This window comes from Botryllus schlosseri, chromosome 3, assembly GCF_051294905.1.
Source record: "Botryllus schlosseri isolate E-star chromosome 3, Bs_hap1, whole genome shotgun sequence".
NCBI lineage: Eukaryota > Metazoa > Chordata > Ascidiacea > Stolidobranchia > Styelidae > Botryllus > Botryllus schlosseri.
The window spans coordinates 36,154,190-36,175,703 of NC_137238.1; the positions used below are offsets into that span (position 1 = coordinate 36,154,190).

Here is a 21,514-nt window from a genome sequence, read left to right on the forward strand (position 1 = left end):
CGCTCTAAAGGCAACTGCGTAAACTACGTACGGAATAAAGATTCAATACGATTCATGTTCGCACTTGACTTGACCTGACTAATTCCAATGACTAGAACTCGAGAGATTGCGTACCGTAAGCCTAACTGGAAAGGTCAACGAGTTCGGACACATACGCAATTGTTATCTCATAGATTGGGCCTGTCATATTGAATCCAGAACATCAATTTGAATGGTCTTTGAAGAACTAAGGACAGCAGCCTCGGAACTTCGGTAGCGGAACAACGTAGGACATTTTGGCCTTGAAACTGGAGACTGTGACACAACACATACGGCTTACTGTCTATAAGTCTGCTGCGAAATCGCCGTTGGAAAATATATTAATATATAAATACATGAATAAAAGCCGTAACTTAGTATACTGTTACAAGAAATCATCGAGAAGTAGCATACGCAATCTCATAACCCATTCCGGTATGGTACACTGTCAAAATCAATGCAAACAGACGAACACCGAACTTTGAGTAAAATAGATCGAGGAATAGGCTGATCGAATGATCAGCTGTTAGCCGACATCGAAAATGAAATAGCTATCGCAATTGACAGGGGATTGTAAGCAAATGGTTTGAAGGCCACAATTTCACAGTGAAATGGACATTGGCGAACATGAAATTATATGAATATTTGAATGCAAACCGAGAATCTTGGTTAGCTGTTTCATGCGATCATCGAGATATACCATTGGAAATATCATCACCGATCTCGTTATGGAACGCAGACTATAGATTAGCACAGACCGACACCGGCTTTTGCGTGAGATCCGCAATGACGTAGGTAGGCTAAGTATCAGATCAGCGCGCATCTCTACCATACTCGACCTCGAAAACGAAATAACTGCCTCAATCATTGAGTGTCAACTTTAAGACTTGGCACCGCGTTCGATACTAAAATCAAGACATACCGTGTGAAAGCTCAATGACAGATCTAGGTATGGAACATCGTTAAAATCAATAGAGACCAATAACGGCTTTTGCGTAAATTTGTTGGCGATAAATGAAGAGTCAGCTCTTACTCGACTTTGGAAACGAAATTACCACCCATGCACATAGTTCAGTGACAAACTTAAAACTTGTTTCAGCGTGCCAAATGTCATGACCGATCTCGGTATAGAACATCGTCAAAATCAATGGAGACCAATACCGGCTTTTGAGTAAAATCTGTTTGCTGTACTATGTACATGATAGATCAGCACACACTGAACTTCCGAAACGGAATTACTACCATTATCTTTAAGTAGCAAGCCTGAAACTTGGAGCAGTGTTAAATACTACCTTCACGACATATCATACCAAGTTTCAAGAATTATCATGGTGCGAAACACCGTCAAAATCGACCTATACCAGCAAAGGTCGACTCAACGCATATTACGGTAACCGAGTTCAGATATAGATACGATTGTTACATCACACCTTAAGGGCGAGTAGGCATATTTGCCCCGGTTGCTCGGCCATTTTACCAATAGGAGAGAGTAAATCACCGTTTCTTTATTGTGCGCGGCTTTGAGAGAATAGATAGTGAAAGCTTGTTATGAGCGCTACCGGGGCAAGCCCCGGCTAGGCATTCACAAAGCGAAAACACAGAAGAGAACTCGATTTTCGCAGAGACTTCGCTATGTATGGGCGTTTGCAAGCGAAAGCACATGAAGAACGCGGGTTTCGCTGTGATCTCGGTATATATTGATTGCTGTGCGTCTATAAATGGTTGAATTGTTATTGAACAGAATTTTAGGTGGGGCAATGCCCCAGTTGCCCTATAGGACGAGCCGCCACTGGCTATTACGGTATTCAAGGGAGAAGCTGCAAGCGAACTAGGTAACATTTTGGACTCAGTTGTCTATGGTCTGGCCCGCGAGTGATTTGAAGGCTTGAATCCGGCCCGCGACGCAATTTGACTTTGACATCCCTGGTTCAGATTATCGCGCTTAATGTCACTGAAATGAAAATCTGTGGAATTAGGAAAATGTTAGTTTTCTTAACTAAATTTTAGGCAGACAGTCAATTCGGCCCGATTCTCTCTATCAGAAGGCCTGTATCGTCCGTAAGGTCATGCTGGCATCAGTGATATTGTTTCCATCGAAATATGAACTAGACTAGTATAGTTCTCAACGTTTTTGACAACGCGGACCGGTGAACTTCAAATATTCAAAATGAACCCAACGAATCAATCTGCAACCAGAAGATATTCCGTAACTCCTGTATTAATTTGTTTCGAAGAACAATTTGGCTGATTTGAAACTAATATTTCTCTTGGATTGGATTCGGGGTCACCCCATAATTCGCCGGCAGCATGGCCGAGTGGTCTAAGGCGCTGCGTTCAGGTCGCAGTCTCCCATGGAGGCGTGGGTTCGAATCCCACTGCTGTCATGTTTTTGTTCGAACGTCGAAGTAGACAGCGAAATACCGATAATCTACTTCGAATCTAATTTTGAAATGTTTCGATGATCTCATTTTAATTCTATCCAAATTTCTGGTTTTCCTGGCCATGCTACAAGAGAGCTGCGTGGTGCGAAACGAGCCAAGCTTTCTGCACAGACATTTGTCGTTCTCGTGCTTATGTAAGAACAGGACTTGATGTTTGGTATATTTCTTTCAAATCCAGAATAAATTTCAATTTTCAAGATTTTGTGAATTCAGTATTTCCAATTCTAATCTAATTTAGAACAGCTGAAAATTGTATAGTCATTCAACTGTGTCACGAAAGGTAACTGGGGTCGAATCCGCGTTTCTGAATTGTTCGGTTCGAGTAACAACCTTCAAAATTCGAAAATGATCAATGTTCGACCGCTACCGAGAAATTTGAACTCGCGCTGTTATAGCTAGTAGAACAGGCACTGAAGTAAGAGAACCGCAAAGTTTTGAAAATTTTCGAGCACCAAAACCGATCCTTCGGAGTGGCAGAATGGCCGAGTGGTCTAAGGCGCTGCGTTCAGGTCGCAGTCTCTCCTGGAGGCGTGGGTTCGAATCCCACTTCTGTCATAATGTTTTTATACGAACATCACAAATACTTAATGGTGCTGTACCTTTCCGAATTCCGCACTTCCAGTAACAACATTTATCATTAAAAATTGTTCAATGTTTGACTGATAGCAGGGTTGTCGTCATGTTAAATTCAGAACTGTAAAGCTGCCGCAATCGTGGTGATATAGTTACACCCAATGCAGCCAGAGTTGAACAATTAGTAATTTTTCAGCTTTTCCAATTTACATGACAATTAGAATTACAGCTACACAGCTTACTTTAAATTACACCAGAAGTAGAATTATAACCACTCCAAATTATACCAGAATTAGAATTAGGCCTACTGAATTGGCAAACACCTGGTAATTCAATCAAGTTGAGTTCATATCGAATCAGAGTTCATCCTCAGTTTATCTTAAATTATTCTGGAAGTAAATTATAGATGCAGTAAATCATAATTGGAATTAATGAATTCGCTAAAATCAGTTCGGTTCATATCAAATAAGTGTTAATTCGGATAATCATGAGAAATATAAATGTATGTACATCAAGCTTGGCTCGTTTCGTGCTACACACTTGCAGTATGTTCAGAAAAAAGCAGAAATTAGATTGGAATTAGAGCATAGAAATTAAAGCAGTACAAGGAGGCAGAAACTACTTGAGTACTTAGTTTTCAAGTAGAAGTACTTAGTTTCTGGCCTTCGCTGTACATAGAAGCCTATTAGCGTGCGTGGTCGCAATTTGTTGATATCTTCAAAGAGTCCTGTGATATTATTAGTTAAAGGTTATTATTTAAATACAGCTTAATTTCATCGGTCCAGCGATGAATTATGTTTAATGCTGTACTTTGTGTAGTACGGGTATCTTATTTGAAGGGGCTTAATCCCCGGTGTCATTTAATCGTGTTCGTCTGATGTACTTGGTTAATGAAGATAACTAATTATCGCATGTGCAGTCGATGCATGACCAGACCCAACCGCATGCTTTAATATGTACGGCAGTGTGACTATAGATCATTCGCCTTTGATTCCGAGGTAGCCAGAAACACTGGACTGCTTACGCGTGACCGTTTCAAGTTGCAGCAACCTTTGCTTCGAACAGATCTAGCGTGCAACGTATTTCACGCAATCAGTGCCAACTACAGAGTAATTTTCGAGACGGATATCCGTTAGAAATGCCGTCTTGTGTATCGCATTGTAGATTGTAAGTCTTGAGCGACAAAAAAGAATAGAACCATTTATGGTTTTCCTGTAAATTATACAGGATAACTGTATCGTACGGAAAGAGCCAAGCTTGATGCTGTACATCAGGGGCGGTCAGCCCGTGGCGCACGAGAAGGTTTTAAGTGGCCCGCGGGGTAAGCCTCGAAATGAGTCATATTCTCGAAAAAATAATTTACCAAAATCAAATAACTCAAATGAGATGAGCTTGATCGCGAAATTTGTGATTTTGATGACTGAAATATCAGTTCCGAAGCATTGGCGTAGCCAGGGGCCAGCTAAATTTTTCGTAGATCGTCGTTTATGACCATAAAGTACAATATTTCGCATATTATCCAGAATCATTGATATTTATATAAGTACAAGCGCCGAGTAACCCTATCCTTCACTGGCGACTGGCGAGTTAAGCCGCTTGCGTCTTTCGAGAGGCCTGTATTATCCGCATGGTGGCGCCATCACGTAATGCTGGCATCAATAACATTGTGTCCATCGATCTGGAATGTACAATTCGAACCCTATAAGTGCGTGTTACACGGTAATACAGCATACAGTATTTATTGAATGGTTTCGTATCGAAAATAATGTACGATATACAACCAACCTGAAGATATAACTAACGACCAGCTGCGGTCTCTTTATCTGGGATCCCCCTTGTTATGTAATCTGTGTAAGTCGCGCATATGCTACGAATCACCCTTTGCAGCTAGTGGATTCAGCATTCATCAGCTACCCCCTGTGTTATGTTACTGCTAAATCACTGGTGGATACGAAGAACAATTTCGCTTATTTGAAACTAATACTTTTGTACATTACATCAAGATGTTAACGGGTTTTACCGGCAGAATGGCCGAGTGGTCTAAGGCGCTGCGTTCAGGTCGCAGTCTCCCCTGGAGGCGTGGGTTCGAATCCCACTTCTGTCATGTTACTTACATATTATTTTTATTCGTGAGAACGAGCGTCAAGAATGGTTAATGGTTCTGGATTAGTCCTTCCTGAATCCATAATTTGAGCAAACGCACTTAATAATGACCAATCCATCAACATAGTGAATACAGTAAAATTTGAAGAAAAACTTCTAATTTTTTAGAAATTTCAGAATTTTTCAACTTTAATAACTTCACTTCTAGTAGTCAAAATCGAATCAAATTTGGTGTGCAAGGTTTTTGTTAACCAACCAATCAATTTTAGCTAATAGACGCGAAAATCTGAAAAGAGGCTATTTCTGTACAACTCTACTGTATCTTAATCTTTTGATGCTTTGTAATGAATATGAATATTATTAAATGACTGATCACCTGACGATTTCATTGCCACGACAACCACCATGTCGCGTATCATCGGCCATTTGCGATAAACAAATGTAATACCAGTGGCGGCTCGTGACAATATCGGGTGGTGGGGCAAGGGCTGCAAGCGACTTTTTATCAAGATGACGTCAGAATGGCGTTTTCCAACGTAAACAAGTAACTTAATGATGGTACGGTAACATGAATTTCCCGGCAACAGTGATTTTAACGTATGTGCCACGAGAGGTCCGCTGGTGAGCTGTGACTTGAAGCGTGGTAACTGCGTAAACGGCGTACGGAACAAAGATTCAACACGGTTCATGTTCGCATTAGACCTGACTAATTATCTGCAGAAATGGAAATGACTATAACTCGAGAGATTGCGTAAGCCTAATTGGAAAGGTCAACGAATTCCGACAGATACGCAATTGTTATCTCATAGATTGGGCCTGTCCTATTGAATCCAAAACATCATTGTAAAGGACTAAGAATAGCAGCCTCGGAAATTTGGTCTCGGTACAGCATAAGAGATTTTGGGCTTGAAACTGGAGACTGTAACACGACACATACGTTTTTATTACTGTCTTATAGGTCTGCTGCGAAATCGCCTTTGAAAAATATATTACCGAATAAATACGTGGGTGAAAGCCCTAAACTTGGTACACTGTTACATGACATTATCGAGAAGTGGCCTCATGGCCCTTTTCGGTATGGTACACTGTCAAAATTAATGCGAACAGACCAACACCGAATTTTGCGTAAAATTTACTGAGGAATAGGCTGATCAAGTGACGGGGGGTTGTACGCAAATGACTTGAAGGCCACAATTTCACGGTGAAATTGACATTGGAGAATATACGATCAAAGTAAATATTTGAATGCAAACTGAGAATGATATCATCATCTCACTTAACGTTACCGCAGATACACCGGCTTTTGCGTGTAATCCGCAATGTGTTGTAGGCTAAAGTGTCAGATCGGAGCACATCTTTACCATACTCGACCTTGATAACGAAATTACTGCCCTAATCATTGAGTGTCATCCTTGAGACTTGGCACAGCGTTCGATACTAAAATCAAGACATACCGTGCAAAAGCTTATGACGGATCTAGGTAAGGAGCATCGTTAAAATCAATAGAGACCAATACCGGCTTTGCGTATAATCTGTTAGCGATAAATGACGAGTCAGCTCTCACTCGAATTAGGAAACGAAATTACCACTAGCCCCGGCTAGGCATTCGCAAAGCGAAAACACAGAAGAGAATTCGATTTTTGCATAGACTTCGCTATATATGGGCATTTACAAGCGAAAGGACAAGAAGTATACGATTTTCGCTGTGATTTCGGTTTATATAGATAGGTGTGCGTCTATAAATGGTAAAGAATTGTTATTGAACAGAATTTTAGGTGGGGCAATGCCCCAGTTGCCCTATAGGACGAGCCGCCACTGTGTAATACTGTATATAGAGCGAAGGGTAGATTTGTTTTAGCGACTGATACGGTTTCGTGTGTACGAAGCCCTCGAAATTTCGCAATTAAGAGTAAAATTCACGTAGCACCATTTCATCGATATACCAATTCAAATTAGCACACCCTCGACAGATCAAAACTGAATCTGAAATCCCAATTCTGCCAACGCTTCAGTTCTCTCGTTTTCCTAACTTTGTATATCTTCTGTGTGACGTCATAATTAGCGATATGTATTGTTGCTGAACATAGTTATTCGAATCCTCGCATTATTGCTGACGATATTCCCCTGACGAGGGTCAGCCGAAAAGCTTCGGGAATAAATATGAATATTTTATTCAAATGTGTTATGAAGTTCTGTACTCCTAAGCGTCTCTTAATCCCAATTCTATCTTCACTATTTACGATGACGCTTTTCAAGGAGAATCCTCGCATTTCTGAGCTGGTATCTAAAAGGGAAACAGCAGGGAAGTCAGACTTATCCGCAATAAATAGGCCTACCCATCATCATGTTTTCGATTGGCGAATATCGTAGGCCCCGGTTACGACTGTGGATGAGAGATTTTTAGATATGAAATTCAGACTAAATACAGAGCAATTGTATTAGAATTGGGTGTAAACCGCGCAGAGTGCGAAAATTTTTAACATTTGAGCTCAGGTTCGCCCCCCTTCAGATGATTTCACGCCCTCAAGGGAGACACGCCGCCCAGTTTGAGAACCACTGCCTTAGAATTATCATGGTGAAATATACTAAGAAAAAGTTTAATTAGTCCCTGCATTAATTCGATATTTAGTACGCATTTTAACAATATTTCTAATAAGTTAATAAGACTCTCGTGGGCCGCACAGAACGATGCTGCGGGCCGCATGCAGCCCGCAGGCCGTAGTTTGCCCACCCCTGGTGTAGTAGATCGGTCTGGAGGTGCCTGGGGCTCTTATGGTGCGGTGGCGATTCGTATTGAAAACCCGGGGTGGCGAGTGGGGTTTTCTTCAGACCCCTACCCCCCCCCCCCAATCGCTCACATGGTGACCTTTTCAGGTATAGGCTGCGACGGCGATTCGTATTTTCATGCATAGGCGGCGGCAGTGATTCGTGATTTCAGATATAGGTTGTGTTGATGATATGTCATGGATTCTTATGGGTATAGTGGCGATTAGTGATTTCAGGTATATGCCTCGCCGACATGGTGTTGTATATGTAGCAAGTATAGAAAATAGTCACGTGATTAGTGATCGGAGATGGCTATACCTGAAACAACACCTCATCACCACGCCCTATATACATGAAAGGGTCACCATGCCACAGATGCCTATACCTGAAACAACTCCATGTCAACACGGTTTTTCGCGGTACCGCGCGAGCGATCGCTATACCTGAAAGGGTTACCATGTGAGGGATGCCTATACTATCCCAGGCACCATGGGAGCGATCGGGGGTCTAAAAGGGTCACGGTGCCAACACGAGTTTTCGAGGCACCGTGCGAGAGGGTCCATAAGAGCCCCAGGCACCCCCATACCGATCTACTATACACTACTGGCGTCAAATCATATAATGGTTTTGGTCTTTTAATCCTCTGTATAGATGAACAGTTTATTTTGTTAAACTGTAATCTATAGTAATTTATTAGATGTATACTTTGATACATTTTGGCGTTTATGATTCAGAGAAGATTTGGGGTTCCGTGACGGGCTGCAGATCAACGTTAGGTGTTCCTTAGGTTAAAAATAATTACGGACGAAACTGTCGCATTTAATTTGAAATCCTGGCACACTCGGCGAATCGCCGGTGGCAGAATGGCCGAGCGGTCTAAGGCGCTGCGTTCAGGTCGCAGTCTCCCCTGGAGGCGTGGGTTCGAATCCCACTTCTTTCAGTATTTTTCCAAGTTTTACTAAACTCGACTTATTTCGAAGTCTCTATTAAATTCGCGAATTAGTAAATAGAATAGGATTCATAATTTGTTCCTTTCCGATCATATGTTTCATATTTTTATGGTGAGGCTGTTTTTCTTTAGAGCTGCTCAAGGTAGTTTTCACTTAGGCAGTGATGACACTACATAGGCCTATAAATTGATTCTTAAAATATATATTCAGCTATATCAGGGTTGTAATGACTCGACTTGACTCGGGTTACTTTCTTAAAATTGAAAATGACTCGATTCGACGTGAGTCGATTGTGTATTGAGTGGACTTGTACTCGAGTAATTAGGTGGAGAGATAGCTTAGTGGTTTAATCCACACTTTCCTCAGCTACAACGCCAATGGGCTATGGATTCGAGTCCGACTGCAGTCGACTCCAGAATTCCTATTTAAGTGCTGGAGGTTTATCTAGGCTCCTCCTTGCCATCTCATACGCGTCAGCGGTGTCCTAAAAAGGTCGTTATGTTATGCATGTGTGGTGTGTACAGGTCGTGCGTATGTGTATCACGGCTTTGCCACATTCGGTGTCGATTCTCAGACATAAATTTCTCGACAGCGCCGTCCAAGTATATAGGCTCAAGTTAGATTCTTGGCATTGGCCATTCTCGGTGGCGTCCATTCTCGGCAATGACCACTCTCGGTAATGTCTCTGTAATGGTTTTCTCCGCATTTGTATAACCCCTGAAACTGTATTTTATCTGTTCGAATAAACATGTGTAGAATGAGAAAAGTGGGTGTATTATGAATCCAAGGCCTTAGATATCACTGAAGAGTTTCACAGAAGCGATTTGAACTTGACTTTCGAACTCGATAAGGAACAGTGACTGAAATGACTTGGACTCGGACTTGACTCGGTTGTGAATTGAAAATGACTTGAGTCAAAACCATAGCCTAATAGTAAAATTGACTTGTGACTCGGAACCTTGTGATATAGTTATGACCGTATACTATATGCCGTGATACGGGGCTATTTTACATGGTTCTCATGAAAGTTTCGCACATAAAAGTATATGACAACTTATACGCAAAAGATACTTTATAATCGTTTTGCCTGAAATCTGTACAAGCAAAAGTGGGAGAAGTCAATATAACAACATTACCACGTGAGTCAGTAGTGAAAGTACGCAAAACCTACTTTATTATTCCTCAAAACTAGAAGCAATAAGTTATTGACAAACTCTGTTGTTGAAGAGTTCTATTCGCGTGCGGTCTCGCAATTTTTATCCCTAGAACACAAAGACACGTCACTTTACGTTTCGATACAGTCTCAATTTTCCACACTCGAGCGCGGTATCGTAACCGATATCTCGGATCAGAGACTTAATTTGCTTTGTCGAGTTTGCTCTAAATAAGTAGGGCTTGACCCTAAACCCTGTTCAGTGTCGCAAACGCAGTGCCGTAAAAATAGCGAAAAGTATCTTCCGGTAATTTGATAGAACGGGCTGGTTAGTTGCCAAAACAAGAAGGCTTTGTAAGATTTAAGCGCGAAATCGCGCGATTCACGGTGAATTCAATGCCACACACGATATCCCGGTTCAAAACCAATCTGTTTGTTGATCTGATTGTTTTTTGGTGCGTACGGCACGTACGGTTTCAAACAAGTCGACTGAATAACAATCAACAAAGACAAGCGATATACATCTGATTCGGACATACGTGATCAGTAAGGAATTACTTCTATTAATGGCGGAAGTTACACAACAGCGTTGTACTGACTTGAGTTATGATTCTTGAATATCGAAAATGACTGGACTCGACTTGTGTCAATTTGTGTATCGACTCGAGCTATACTGGAGTCATTATGCGTCTCGCGAGACTAGGACGGCCAAGACAGTCATTTCATTGCAACTTCAAAGAATATTAAGTTACCAAATTTTTGATGTTGTTTGTAAAATAGGGCCAGAAAATGTTAAGAGCGAGGAAAATTACTATATTGTGAATGCGGGCATTCCATACTAACCAAAACAGAGTTGTAAAAAAGTGAGTTTAACCGGATTTGAGCTCTAAACTGGAAAGTAAACACAATTGACTTTGACTCGACGTTTTGCGCCCCGACTTGCACTCAGACCAGACTTGGGGTTGAATTTAAAATGATTCTACATGACTCCAGTCAAAAGTATAAAAGCGAGATTGACTTTTGACTCGGGATCTTATGACTTGGTTGTTGTGTCGTGTTTTGTGGCGTTCATGGTGTTTGTCGACTACTATGGTCATTTACACCAGGCCAATTTTCTTCATGTTTATTCCGTAGTGATTTGGTTACAACCCTGGTATACACACGCAGGTTTTATCTGCTGTTGTTCTACTTCCTGGAACGTATATTAGTTGAGGCGGGACTTAAATATCGTAATTTCCACTATAATTGCGTATAAGTTCACGACATTATGTAGTTGTTGATATTCAATGTTTTTTCCAATTCTCTACTAGTTGCTGACAATTACCCATGACGAGTTCATTTCAACATGAATAAATCCATCAATTGCGTATTGAAGTTCTGTACTGGCTACTTTAACAGCCTCCGTTCGAAATGCACATCCCTTGTTAGCGGCGTAATTACAGAATTGTTTGAAAACGGTGTTGCACTATTATTGTTATCTACGAGACGCAAACTATCAGATTTCAAGAGAGATTCGCCTCGTGGTCAAAAATTTCAACTTCTGATTCCATTCGTGCGACGCACGACTTTGAGTCATCGTGTAATGGATTGTTACGTCACCCCGTCGTCAGAAAATAGGTTTAGCTCTTATAATCCAAGGTAGGTGGGCAACAGACTTGGACACTGTCTAATTAGACTAATCAAAGCTAAATGCTGGTAATATAATGCTAATCTAATTTGTGAACTGTTTCTACGCTCTAATTTCGATTCTAATTCAATTTCTGATTTTCCTGAAAACGCTACAGGAGAATTGCATAGTACGAAACGGACCAAGCTTGGTGTATAGAGAAATGTACCGATCTCGTGCTTATGATTTCGATTTGTTACCAACCGAACATGATATTTTGTTGTATGTATTTCTAATTCGGAATCTGGTTATATTTCCGAGTTTTTTGTGTAGCTATAATCATAATTTTCAATTGAATGGTATATTCATATTGAAACGAACCCGAATATTTTCGGCTGATGCTCGTCAGGGGTAATCGTCAGCAAAGTAGAGAATTGAAACGAGCATTGTATATCAACAATCGTATCACAAAATATACACAGAATACACTATTCATTTGTATGTTGAAGTTCTGTACCTCCAAGAAGCTCTTCAATTATAATTTTATGGTAGACTGGAAAACAAAATAATTTCCTAGTTGTCCAACCATGTTCTAATCCATGGTAGGTGGGCAGCCTCATGTACTTTCAAGAGATGATCCAACGCAATCCGGATTTATCACAGCTCTAATTTCGCGATAACTCGAATTAAACCCATTCACGCGCGATATAGGAGTACGCGTCCAGGTGCGTAATTTGAAACTTGCGGCCACACTAAGGCGGGGAATCCGTGTTGAAAATTCGGGACCACACAAGCGGGCCATGCTGTTACCTTCACGACATTAGCGTATAGAGTGCATTTCAGGGTCACGCGTTTCGTGTGATATTGAGACTGGTTTGCGCCCGCTTTATTGACACAGGAGAAGGGAATATTACAGCGGTTATTAACCGGCGTTCCATCGAACACTACGAGTTCCCTGAGCCGGTCTCTGATGTTCCGTGGATGGGAATAGCAATAAGTGAAACCTACGATCGTAGCGAAAACGGGTGAGAATATAACTCCTGGTACACCAAATCAGAACCTTCCTCAGACCAATGGTATAAATCAAACAAAACATTTTAATCCAAATGATGCTTGCACATAGGGCCTGAGAAAGGTATGCTATAAGGGATGGCGCGAACCTCTGAAGGGTTCTGGCTCGTGTGAACGAGAACCTTTATGAAAGGTTCTGGTGTGTGAATCCGAACGTGAGCGTATGACGTGACATTGCTAGTTCTAACCTCACATTACGGTAAAACAGGGGTTGCCAACTCGAAACCGGTCGCGGGCCACTTTTCAAAATTCGTATGGAGGCCACAGGCTGCAAGAATGCAATATTGAGACAAAAATGCCGCACAGTTTAGCAACGGCGTTTTTGAAACTTTGCGCCAATACATGGCTGTACTCCCTAACGTTGGGGACTGTCATAATAGTTACCACAAAAGAAGCCATACTTTATAAAAGTAGTACAAATACAACAAGAAATATCATGATAATCAATTTCGTTATATTTTGAACTATGAGCTGCGCACAACAACCGGCAAAGCTTTTCATCGACTAAGAACTAAGGAATCAATATTAAGGCTGGCGAGACACGTTACTATAGCTGAAAGACTGCCTCCGGAAGACTCCGTACTCCTAAGGCTTGATCTTGTGGACAAGCCCTAAGCCGTTTTCCAAGCGTCTTGGTCTTGGCAGTATCTGGTTCATTGAACTTCCAGGCAATTTGCCCATTGCCCATTCATATCGGCTGATGAGGAATAGGTAAGTTGGGCACAGGCGGATAGCTTGTTTTCAGACAACAACAACAACATTTTGAAACTGAAATAAATTTCAGCATTTCTACATACTTTACTTATTGTTCTTCCGAAATCTCAAATCAGAGCGCGGGCCACAAAATATGACCTGGCGGGCCGCGTGTTGGAGACCTCTGCCGTTAAGTAATACATTAGTGTATCATCATTCTTGCTATCGTGTGATTGCGAGCAAAGCTCACAGCAGATAGCCACTTAATATTCACAAGCGCAAAGCTGAATGTATCTAGCAAACTTTTGAACAAATTGGATTATTTTTGAAATAGGCAAGGTGCAAGCTAGTTTAGTGCTAAATTAATTTGCGTGCTGTCAGCGTCCTGCGGAGAGTGGTTCGAAGTTGAAATGCAAATAATTTCAACCAAAAATGTTACAGTGTAATAGAGGAAAAAGGTTCACAGCGCAGAGCAAGCCCTGGTTCGTTTGCAAAGGCGAACCTCCAAATTTCCGAGATTCACACACAGAACGCCAGCGTTAACCTAACTTTCACGCCATTCCTTAGTATTCACGTATAGTCACGTAAGATATATAACTGCGAATGATTCCGAGATAGGTTCCGTAGTCGTGTAACCACATTTTGGGTGTGAATTCACACATTTTTACTAAGGGTATACTGGTGTGCTCCGGAAAAGCAGAAATATCCTACTTTTTTACTAACCACTTCCGCAAAGAAAACACTTATCTATATGCAGACCGTCCGTCTGCCAGTTACGTACGCTTTTTTGTCAGCGGAAAAAAACTAGCCTTCGTAAAATTCATGTAGCCCTGTGATGCGTGTCGGCCGGTAATTCAACACGCCGCTCTCCAAGACATAGCGTGACTGCTGGCGGAGAAGCGTTAGCGGTATTTGTTTGGGGTTCGCGTTTCCGAGATTGCGAAGGTCATTTCGCAGTAACGTGACTGACCTTCGCGCGTTGCTGAATCGCGTTAAGTCAATGACCGGCGTTGGTGGAATATTTTCAGCTGCTGTGAACCTGCGTCTGACCTGCTAAGAGGGATTAGTGATAAGCTTTCTGAAAACTATACCTGAACAATTTTTCAGTCAATGACCGCTGCGAATGCAGTATTTCATGCCCCTGTGAACCACTACGGTCCAAGGGTGGCCATCCTGCGAACGTAGAGGGAAATTAGTGCGACTTCATTTTGCGATTTCAATATAGCAGCGTCCTTTACTATCTGAGCCCCACAACAAATGCGAACAGCAGAGAAATTTGTCCATACAGAAATACCAACTTGGAATCGTGTGCTCGTCACTAATTAAATTGGTTTCTAGTACGTTTGGGCGATTCGAACACCTTTCCACTATACCGACAATCCTGATTCGAGGTCAAGAAATTACACCATGCACCTACTACTTAACGACATTAATAATAACAATAGGCCCACCCGAAGATGAATAATCATTTATAACTTGCCCTAAAATTTCGAAAACACTCCCTCCATCAACTCTACCGGTTAATCTCATCATATAGGCTGAGAAACTATAAACATTTGATAGTAATATGTGAAATCACTAATGTTCATGACGAAATTCATTCGTGAATCTGAAAAAATATTCGTGGCATTCCAGTAACTATTCATAACATGGCCACTCGCGATTTCAGTGCCAATATTAAGCCCATATTCGTCCGGAGCTCATCGGAAATGGGCATGGACAGATTGACATGGGTATTCGACGCGCAGTTAGTACATTACGGCTGTGCTGTGGAACTGGGTGAGGCTGTCCTATTTTTAGTAATAAGTACTGATCCGGCTGCGATCCGGCTCCGGCCAAGAATGGGAAAATCCGGCCGAATATCCAATCAGAAATTCATTTTTCTTCGAAATGACACTTGTTTAAAACAAAGTATGCTTTAAATGCAACCCTAAACCCTCACCCACGCCCACGTATATTATACGTAGGCGTGGGTGCGTCTTACATGTTCATTCTTGGCCTAACGCTACCCCATTCATCAGTTGCGGTTCACAAATTCCCTCAAATCACGAGTTAAACCACATGCATGATGCACTTTGCGAAAAGTTTACGAACTAAACACTCCACCAAAACAGCGATCTAAATATAGTTTTCACGTAACCAGAACAATGGAAACATCCAGAGCTTTTGAAGTCACGTGAGCGTAAAACGTTTAACTATACCGGAAGGATTATGACAGAGTTATCGTGACTATAAAATATATTTCATTTCATCGCGGCTATTCATGATCACCCGAGCAGTCGGGGGCGATTCAATTGCGGTTTTAATGGCGCACCGCATTTTATACCCCGTCGCGCAAATGCGTAAGCCTCCGTCAAATGAGATTATCTGCTAACAGACGACTTTGCGCTGACATTGGCTGTTTATGGATCAACACAATCCTAAAATTCGGGCATTTTCGAATTATAGGGATAGTATTTTATCCGCTAGGTCTTGAGACGCATTGAAAATGCACAATAGTTTCTCATATGTGGTACAGTCTTCGCCAGCAATATGTCTGCAGTCCCAAGTCCCAAGTCCCTAGTCCCAAGTCCCAAGTCCCATGTCCATCGCACACATTTAAGACAGTCATCATACAATCAGAATCTACTGAATGATACTGGTCTGCGCACGTACCGCAGCGATTCCCAACAACGGCTCCCATTCCACTGAATATCCCAGAAAAATATTATAAACAGTCATATAAACAGTTTTTGTTTGTTTCCATGAAAAGTTTTGGTCAGTTTCTGTATATCAGTGCTGTAATAACCGATATTGGTTCTGCCTAAGCCGCTCAGGACCGCTTCTGAAAACCGGGAAGAGAATTCCTTCAGACAACGGTGTCGAACGCAAGGATGAATATTGAATCTCCGTCACATAACGGGTTATATATTGACTTCTACTGGTGACCTTTGATTGCTTCTGGGAAAAGCACATGCCCACATAATTTTACTAACATCCAAATAACTGGTCATAGTCAAGTATAAATCACCATAGGTCCAATATTACTCATCGTATATTCCCCCGCTAACTTGTCCATATGTTTGTATAAAGAGCTATTACATAACGACATATATCTTACGTTGTTGTTATGTTAAGTATTATGTTATGCACTCGCAAATCTACTTCTATCAATTATGCAATAACCGACATAGAATCAATAATTCTATATAGAGAGACACGCTCATATCACTATCACGCCAATTGGATTGAGCATCACGCATTGCTCTTCGACAGGGTTACGGTTCACATGTTAAACTTCTATTTTGAAACGGGTCTGCGTAAAATCTAACAGCCTAGCACGAATTGAAGTGCCTACAATCCATCCATATTCCGTGACTCTGTATAAGGTGCGGGTATCACGCAAATGCAATGAACAGAGGTTGCGTTTTAACGCGGTTTCATGAGTGTACTTGAGTGGCTACTTGATATTTGTAACGGTCATAATCCCGGGATGGTACCGCCCGGACTAGCCAACAATTGAGATCACGCTTGGATCTATCAACGTACAAACATGGATAGGATCGTCGACGCTAGTCTCGAGAATACAGCACGGAGATTGAGGTGTAATTACTGAAACCGTGACGAGACTATTTTGCGTAGTTCTGACGCTTGGACTTGGCTTGACTGGTTTTCTCACGCCAGGTAAAGGCAAGTCGAGTCGAAGATAAGCTTTAACCTATGCTAGAGCTGAACATCTGGTAATATTCACCCAATCCAAAGTTGTTTAGAACTAGAATTACTGAATTCGTGGAAACATGGAAATGGAACCAGGTTCAGTTTGTTTGTTTGAGGTATTCATGGTGTTTGTCGACTACTATGGTCATTTATACCAGGCCAATTTTGTTCATTTTACTCCGTAACTGCCGACTTGTGGCACGGCCCATTTCCAGGCTTTTTATAAGATAGTGATGATATGGCGAGGAGCGGAGGAGGAGCCTAGATTAACCTTCAACACTTCTGGAGTCGACCTTGGTCAGACTCGAACCCGCAACCCATTAGTGTTGCAGCTGTGGATTATAGCACTACGCGAATGGCAAGGGTCTGTAGGGCTACACTGCGCAGCAAACTTGACTCGATTCGCACTATATATACCCATACACGTCTTGTAACATTTTCGCGAAAACCTGTAATTAGATTATAATTATAATTAGATAAAAACAATTCACAGAGTACATCAGAATTAGAATACTGGCATTTCTTCTTGAAATTGCTGTAATGTACCTATCAGACTTGAACACCTAGATAATTCTAGGTGTCTAATTTGACTAATTAGAGCAAAATGCCAATAATCTAATGCGTGAAATGTTTCTTTTTCCTTATTATAATCTAATTTGTGAAATGTTTCTATGCGTTATTTAATTTTTTTATTATTTCTGAAAATCCTACAAGAGAAGTGTATAGTGCGAAACGAGCCAAGCTTGCTATACAGACATTCGCCATTCTCGCGCTAAGGAGAAGAAAAAAACTGATTTGATACGAACTGAGCTTCATTCAATGTTCTAGTTTCCGAGAATTCTGTAATTCTATAATTGAATCTATAGAACAGCTGAGAATTTTACTTGTCGTCAAAGGCCGCTTGAAGCATCAAAATGAAATTAATTTTTCTAGAAGGATGCATTCCATACTACTGAGTCGACATTTGATCGATTACGGTTTCTCTGAGCTAAATACGATATTTAATTCCAAGCGAGTCTAAACCATGACTTACATATTTCCCCAGTTTATGAATCGCATTCACATCATGTGATTTCATCGATGGTTTTACATTCCACGATGTGCAGATAGCTAGGATGTTTCTTGCAAATTTGGTAAAATCCGTGTTACTTATTCCCCCACGATGATGATGTATCGATATAGGTATACATCGTACAGGACACTCATCGGCTGAGAGTTTATAGCATAGAGACAGCTGATTTGTCTGGTGGGTGACGATGGTGATGAAACTGAATTTTTGCGGTACGAATCCCTACTCTTGTCATCATTGGCTGACATTGTGTAAAAATCAATCTGATCTATCTGCAGCATTCTATATTTTGGCGCTCTTTACAGCTGTTGGTATGCGATGTTTTGACGTAACAAATATATTAGCGTGGAACTCCTTACATAGACAATGTGAGAATCGGTTGGTATAAATTCACCATCCTTTCGTCACTTATGATTATTCAAACTGAGATGCGGGAAGCTATATTGTATCGTTCACGTAATATGTAAAGCAGACTGGGACAATTAGGTAACTCCAGTTAGAGCGAAATGACAGCAATGTAATTGTAATGTAATATGTATTCTAATCTAATGAATTTATGCTCCGAATTTAATGCGGATCTAATGTCTGATTTTCCTGAAAATGCTACTAGAGAAGTGTATGGTGAGAAACGACTGTGTAGCTATAATTCCAATTCCAAACAAATATGAATAAACTGTCTACCTATAAATCTAATTCTAGTCTAATTTAGAATAAAAAACTGCGTAGCTATAATTCCAATTAGAATCTAATTTGGATAAAACTGTGAAACGATAATTCTAATTCGAGTCTAATGTGAATGAAACTGTGTGCCTATATTTCTAATTTTGGTATAATTTAGAAAAAAAACTGTGTAGCTATAATTCCAATTCGAATCTAATTTGGATAAAATGTGAAGCGACAATTCTAATTCTAGTCTAATTTAGAAAAAAAAAACTATGTGTGTATCCATAATTCTAATTCGAATCTAATTTAAATAAAACTGTGTACCTATAATTCTAATTTTAGTATAATTTAGAAAAAAACGGTGTAGCTATAATTTCAATTCGAATCTAATTTAGAAAAATATATGCGTATAGCTACAGCTCACAGGCCTAAAGTTTATAGCCTATAGTCAACGAATCTGTCGGGCGGCGATGAAACTGCGTTTTTGCGGTAGAAATTTCTGCTCTTCGCTTACGATCTGGAAGATCAATCTGTCAGCAGCGCTCTTTAATATTGTTGGTATGCGTGGCGCAACAAATATATTGGTATGGAACAACTCCTTAAATGGCAAATATCAGTGGCGGCTCGTGACAATATCGGGTGGTGGGGCAAGGGCTGCAAGCGACTTTTTATCAAGATGACGTCACAATGGAGTTTTCCAACGTAAACAAGTAACTTATTGGTACGAACTACGGTAACACGAACTTCCCGACAACAGTGATGTAACGTATGTGCCGCGAGAGGTCTGCCGGTGAGCTGTGACTTGAAGTGTGGTAACTGCGTAAACGGCGTACGGAACAAAGATTTCACACGGCTCATGTTCGCACTATACCTGACTTGACTAATTATCTGCAGAAATGGAAATGACTATAACTCGAGAGATTGCGTAAGCCTAGCTGGAAAGGTCAACGAGCTTGGACACATACGCAATTGTTATCTCATAGATTGGACAATGTCATATTGAATCCAAAACATAATTCTGAAGAACTACGGATAGCAGCCTCGGAAATTCGGTCCCGATACAGCATAGGAGATATTTTGGCCTTGATGCTGGAGACTGTCACACGACACATACGGCTTACGGTCTATATGTCTGCTGCAAAATCGCCTTTGGAAAATATATTACCGAATAAATACGTGGATGAAAGCCGAAAACTTGGTACACTGTTACATGAAATCAACGAGAAGTAGCCTCATGACCGTTTTCGGTATGGTACACTGTCAAAATTAATACAAACAGACCAACACCGAATTTTGCGTAAAACTTACTGAGGAATAGGCTTATCATTGATCAAGCGATCAGCTGTTAGCCGCCATCGAAAACGAAACAGCTATCGCGCTTGACAGGGGTTGTAATTGTAAGCAAATGGCCTGAAGGCCACAGTTTCACGGTCAAAATTGACATTGGAGAATATAAAATAAAAGTAAATATTTGAATGCAAACCGAGGATGTTAGTAAACTGTTTCATGATATCATCATCTCATCACTTATCTCAGTATGGAACACAGTTAGCGTTAACACAGATACGCCGACTTTTGCGTGAAATCCGCAATGCGTTAGGTAGGCTAAGTGTCAGATCAGCGCACATCTTTAACATACTCGACCTTGATAACGAAATTGCTGCCCTAATCATTGAGTGCCAACCTTGAGACTTGGCACAGCGTTCGATACTAAAATCAAGACATACCATGCAAAAGCTCATGACGGATCTAGGTAAGGAGCATCGTTAAAATCAATGGAGACCAATACCGGCTTTGCGTAAAATATGTTTGCGATAAATGACGAGTCAGCTCTCACTCGACTTAGGAAACGAAATTACCACTAACACAGTACAGTGACAAACTTGAAACTTGGTACCGCGTTGAATACTAACATTAAGACTTACCGTACCAAATGTCATGACCGATCTCGGTATGGAACATCGTCAAAATCAATGGATACCAATACCGGCTTTTGAGTAAAATCTGTTTGCGATACATGACGAATCAGCACACACTCAACTTCGGAAACGGAATTACTACCCTAAACTTTAAGTAGAAACCCTGAAACTTGGGACAATGTTAAATACCACCATCACGACATAACATACCAAGTTTCAAGAATTATCATGGTGTGAAACACCATCAAAATCGACCTATACCAGCAAAGGTCGACTAAACGCATATGACGGTAACCGAGTTCAGATGTAGATACGATTGTTACATCACACCTTAAGGGCGAGCAGGCTATGTTGCCCCGGTTGCTCGGTCATTTTATGAATAGGAGAGAGTAAATCACTGTTTCTTTATTGTGCGCAGCTTTGAGAGAATAGACAGTGAAAGCTTGTTATGAGCGCTACCGGGGCATGCCCCGGCTAGGCATTTGCAAAGCGAAAACACGAAGAGAATTCGATTTTCGCAGAGACTTCGCTATATATATGGGCATTTACAAGCGAAAGGACAAGAAGAATACGATTTTTGCTGTGATTTCGGTCTATATAGATTGCTGTGCGTCTATAAATGGTAAAGAAATGTTATTGAACAGAATTTTAGGTGGGGCAATGCCCCAGTTGCCCTATAGGACGAGCCGCCACTGGCAAATATGAGAATCAGTTGGCATAAAGTCTCCCCTTGTAATCCGTTACGACTATTTTGAAAACGGAGGAATTCGGTATCGTTCTCGTTATATGTAAA

The 21,514-nt window shown here is 41.0% G+C and overlaps 4 non-coding genes across 4 annotated transcripts; all 4 read left to right on the top strand.

Moving 5' to 3' along the window:
* Positions 1–2,319: 2,319 nt before the first annotated feature.
* On the top strand, positions 2,320–2,402 carry Trnal-cag (transfer RNA leucine (anticodon CAG)). Its single transcript has one exon. It is a non-coding gene; the product is annotated as a tRNA-Leu (tRNA).
* A 529-nt stretch (positions 2,403–2,931) lies between these two features.
* Trnal-cag (transfer RNA leucine (anticodon CAG)) lies at positions 2,932–3,014 on the top strand. Its single transcript has one exon. It is a non-coding gene; the product is annotated as a tRNA-Leu (tRNA).
* A 2,039-nt stretch (positions 3,015–5,053) lies between these two features.
* Trnal-cag (transfer RNA leucine (anticodon CAG)) lies at positions 5,054–5,136 on the top strand. The gene has a single exon. It is a non-coding gene; the product is annotated as a tRNA-Leu (tRNA).
* Positions 5,137–8,758: 3,622 nt separating this feature from the next.
* Trnal-cag (transfer RNA leucine (anticodon CAG)) lies at positions 8,759–8,841 on the top strand. Its single transcript has one exon. It is a non-coding gene; the product is annotated as a tRNA-Leu (tRNA).
* Positions 8,842–21,514: the final 12,673 nt, after the last annotated feature.